The following is a 5,254-nucleotide window of genomic DNA, read 5'->3' on the forward strand; positions in this document are numbered from 1 at the left end:
CGGAAGATTTGAACAGGACGAGGCAGAGAGAGGATGTAAACCTGTTTGTCTTCAGCTTTCCATCACATCTCCAAACGGTTAGTGTATTTATCTGTTTTGATATTAAATTATTTCATATATATATATATATATCCTCCATCATGAGAAAAATGCTAAAAGAACATGTTAAAAAATACCTGAAATGTGATTTTCATTAGAGTGGGTGTTAAAAGTATATTTTATCCTAAGGTTCAACCATTACAACCCTTTTCAGGGCTAGTTTATTCAGTATCAATTCAGACTAAATGTTCTTCATCATTATCACAAAATGGATCTGGATGGATTTAGATCCCAGACAAGCCCCCAATTTTTCTTGCATGTTTTGAGCTGCTGCTCATTTTTGTTGTTTTTTGTACAATGACAATAAATCTATTCTGATTCTGATTTTCATCTGTTATTCATGGACAGATGGCTATTTGTCTTTCTCAAAACAGTCAAATTAACAGTAACAATACAATCGAAACATTATTGTGTAGTACAATTATATATTACCATTATGAAAAAGTAAAGATTCATTAAGGTGCATCTTAGCTGCACGGATTACGTATTCCGTGTGCCCAATGTGGATTTGCATTATTAAAAGCAGTAGAAAGATGATATAATCTGAGTAAATGTTTTATTTTTAGGAGATAGACCCCTCTATAGGGCAGTTCCAGGGCTGTCCCCGCCGTTTGATGGTTCGCTGTGGTGTCTTATAAAGTTGGTCAGGAAACGTGCATCAGCAGATGAGACTGCCTCCCTGTCAGCTGCAGACATGCACTCCGCTCTGATGTCAGAGGAAGATCTCATCCTCACTTGAATGTTTTCCTGCTGTCATGTGACCTCAGCTATCTGCCCGCCTGCTTTGGTAATCTTGTAGACAATGTTCTGGCATACATTTAAAACTCACCACTGAACTCTTTACTTATCTGTAAACTGGACTTCATTATTCACTCATTGAAACATTCATTGTTCATTTCTGAAACTCTACTTGGTCTGTCTCCATCTTATCTGATTCAGCTTTTGCATTCGTATTCTCCTGTGGACAACAGCCGCTCTGCTGAACTGATCTGTTCACAATCCCAAACTCTTCACATAGTTCTGTGTCTTCTCAATCTGCTGCAGCCACAGACTGGAAGGATTTACAAAAACTCTCAGATTTGACACTTTTATTTCACATGAGGATTTTTAAACACATCTTAGAAACAATTATAAAGATAATGGCTGCTGTTATACAGCGTAAGGATTTTTGTTTTTTTATACTTTTAGATGGTGCTTTTTCCTAATTCTATTTAATTTTATTTCTCATTCTTGTAACTCCTCTCTCTCTTTTCTCAAAGGTCTTGCCTTTTGTCATGACACAGTTGTAAATCAGAATGATGTTCTTAATCTGTCCTGCCTGGATNCTTTCGTCATGCCACAGATGCAAATCAGAATGATGTTCTTAATCTGTCCTGTCTGGATAAATAAAGGTTAAATAAAAAAAATAAAAAATTCTGGATTTATTGTCAGATAAGAACTGTCCTGTGAAGTGTCTGTTCATCAGCGGCTGGTCCTTCATCCATGGATCAGAGCTTCCATCTGCTTTACCAGAAGAAAAGAGATGTCCTCAGAGGACAGTGAAGGTCAGAGCAGCAGATCATGTGATGCAACAGAACTCTACAGAGAAACGTGTCAGTGTGTCAGTCTGTTTGTTCGAGATGAAACTGGTCAGAAATGTGTTTTCACTCAAGAAGTAGATCACAGAGTTCAGGATTAACAGACAATATTTTAGGTCTTATTGTTTATGTTCCATAAAATCCAGCTGCACCACACGGACTACCCTGAAGCTACAGAATGCTGTCACCTGCAAGAGGTTACGCAAAAAAATCTATTTTTCAAGGATTTTAGTCATATTTTATTCATAACTAAATATTTCAATTTAGTTAGATCTGTGGATGTCAACATTTCCTTTTCTACGGTTTTTAAATGCAGCCTCAGGCTGTTTATTTTATTCTACAGGCAAGAAAAACGACCTTATTTTATTCCAAATACTATAAACCTTTAAATCATAGAAGGAACATATACACACACTGTTGTTACAGCAATGCCTGTTTTAAACTTGTTTTATCCTGGAGAGCTGCTTAAACTGAATTGCACATGGAGGACTAAAAAAAGTTATTCTGCCTATTTATGTTTTAATTTATTAAAATAAAAAACAAATATATACATATTATATATATAATAAATATGCAAAACTATGTCTAGTTAGATTATCTGAATATTGTCAATGTGCTTTAGTTATTAATCTTTTAAAAATTAAAAAAATATTTCTTTTTTGTATCAAAATGTAATTTATTAATTTATTAAAATGGCATAACACTTGTCTTATTTTGTTGGATTTATTTTTCTTTCAGTGGTTTTTGTCTTCTCAGCACCACAGAAAAGAGAAAACATACAAAAAAGCCCAATAAATAAAAATTAAAAAGAACAGTCAAACTTGTTTTGCTTGCTAAATTAATTCTTCTTATTATTTTGCCATATTGTGTGTCGGATTCTGTTAAAAAGCATAATAGAACGCTTATTTCTAGTTATAAATCCACCTTCCTCATTAGAAACAGGAGGGCTGCGGGCACACTTTGACCTCATCAAGATGGCGGCGCGTTGAGACGTCAGCTCCAATAGGGGGCGACAAGCGATGCAGCATCTATCCATGTATATGGAGCAGTGAGCGCTTTCCTTTTTGCATGTCGTCACGTTTGGGGGGGGCAGTCTTGGCATTTAGGGGGGCATTGCCCCACCTTGCTCATGCCTTGATCTGACCTTAATCAGCAGGATGCTTGGGGTGGCACAAACGTAAAACAGAGAAAATTTTGAACGGAAAATCAAAGATAGGGCGAGAGTATGATGAGGCACTACGCATATAAAAACCTTTGTGCTTTGTGCAAAAATATTCTTGAAAGCAAAAACGAAGAACCAATATTATGGGCGGCAGTGGCTCAGGTGGTAGAGCGGGTCAGCCAATGATCGAAGGAGAGGCGGTTCAATTCCGGCTCCCACCAGCCAAATGTCGTTGTGTCCTTGGGCAAGGCTACTGGTGTTTCATTCAGTGCTATTTGGAAAAATCCACCTCAAATTTCCTCCTTTTAGAAACAACATGAAGATTTTTAAATTTATAATCAAAGTGATCTGCTTGAGTTTGGAGATCTTTGTTTCCTTCAATCATTTCCAGATATTCTGGAAGTAGTTCTCCAGTGAAGCAGAAACAGGAAGTAAAGAAGAGACAGAAAAGCAGGAGACACATCAACATGGTGGAAACATTCCCTCCTGTCTCCTTTTCCTCTTTTCCCAGACCTTGTTGGAAAAGGTCATGGGATCAAGGAAAGGTTGTAGAGAAATTCAGCAGACGGCTGAACTGACTGCAAGCTGTGATCCAGAAAATGTTCTGAAAATCTTCCAGTGTCATTTACTGACCTCAGAGTCTGCAGTCTGCAGTCTGGACTCTCCAGAAAACCACACAGATCAAGAAATCCGGAATCCTGGATTTTGTTCCCGCTCAGGTCCAGTTCTGTCAGTCTGGACGGGTTGTTCTTCAGAACTGAACCCAGAACTTCACAGCTGATCTCTGACAAACTGCAGCTCCTCAACCTGAAATCAGACAGAAAAGTGTGTTCAGGAGCAGTGATGACAGCTGGAGTTCCAGCAAGTAAACAGAGTTTGATCAGATTTACAAGATCATTATTGAAACAGATCAGTTTGAGATCAATCATCATCACACAATCGACTCAACTGATGAGGAAGATGTCAAACAATCATCAGTTTTTTCAAAAAGCTTTTCTAGATTATTTTTTTCATCAGTTTGTCAGTAAACAGTTCTTTTCTAAACCTGAACTTCCATAAAGACTCACTGGAGATTGAAGCTTTGCTGACTCAGCAGAAAGATTAATGTGTAATGACACACTGAAAGAACAATATTAGTGGTTGCTGCTGAGTTTGCACATTTCATCCTGACACAATGCTCCAACTGCACATCCAATCTGATCAGACTCTCTCTACATTTGTCAGCACATACAGTATCTATGTGAACAACTGTTCTATTTGATGAAGCTAAACTAAACATCACATAGGAGCGTCTGATTGATGAACACCTTTACTCAATCCTGAGGATTTCCTCAGCTCAGAGCCTGACCCCAAACATTGATGAACTTGTACCAAAAATGAGACACCATCAAGTATCAGACTCAGACAAGTGAGATTCACAGAGTACTACATTAAAAAAGTCTGTTACATTTTCACATTTGTTACTACAGGACATGTGATTTTTCCTTTGAAATTAGTCCTTTTGTTTTTGTACCACATATATTTGTTTTTTTAATCGTTTTGATTTGAATGAACTCATGAAAAACTGTACAGAGACATGATGCTGTACCTGAGTAATGAAACTGTTTATTTTTTACTTAATTTTTACTTGTTCACAAATGTTTTTACAAGTGATACGTGCGAATGCACAAGATTTCAGTTTTTTTCTTATTGTGTAATTCTTGAATGCACAGGTTTTTGCATGATTTGACAACAAAGTTTCATTTTTGATCAATGATTGAACTGTTTCGAAGTGGAAGTTTGGTTCTGCAAGAAGAGTTTGAAGTTTTGTTAATGTAGCTTGAAAATTGAGTTTTGTGTTAACAGTTTAGAGAAAAAGAGAGCAGCTTTCAAGAAAAGTGTCTCAGCAATCGAGAAAAACTGTAATAAACATTAAACCAGTCTAGCTCTCCACCTCAAGCATATTAGATTGTTGTGTCTCTGTGTTTTTGATGATGACATCTCTGGTCTGAGTGTTTCAGCTGATTCAGTTCCGGAGTTTCTTCAGAAAGTTCTGAAGTCAGTTTCTAGTCATTTTATGGTCTGGTACATCATTACAGAACTGAACATGAAGAACTTTTTCTGTCCCTGAATGAACTTCCAGCATCTTTGATACTGAGAGGAAGAGACGAAATCTTTAGTTTCTGATTTGCTGGATGTAGAAACGGAGCTTTACTTTGAAGGTCTTCACAGCTCTGATCATGCCATATATTTGTCTCCATCTTGTAATTGTTGGTTCAGGTTGTTCATTTTTGTTACATCTGTCATGAAAACCAGATCCCATGACCTTTCCACAGAGAACCTGCTGGTGGATGATGCAATGATTGATCAGAAATAAAGGAAAGTCTGGGTCATTCTTGCAGTGAGCGATGAATCCTGAGTGACATCCTGTCATATC

This window comes from Oryzias melastigma, linkage group LG19 (genome assembly GCF_002922805.2).
Source record: "Oryzias melastigma strain HK-1 linkage group LG19, ASM292280v2, whole genome shotgun sequence".
In the NCBI taxonomy this organism is placed as follows: Eukaryota; Metazoa; Chordata; class Actinopteri; order Beloniformes; family Adrianichthyidae; genus Oryzias; species Oryzias melastigma.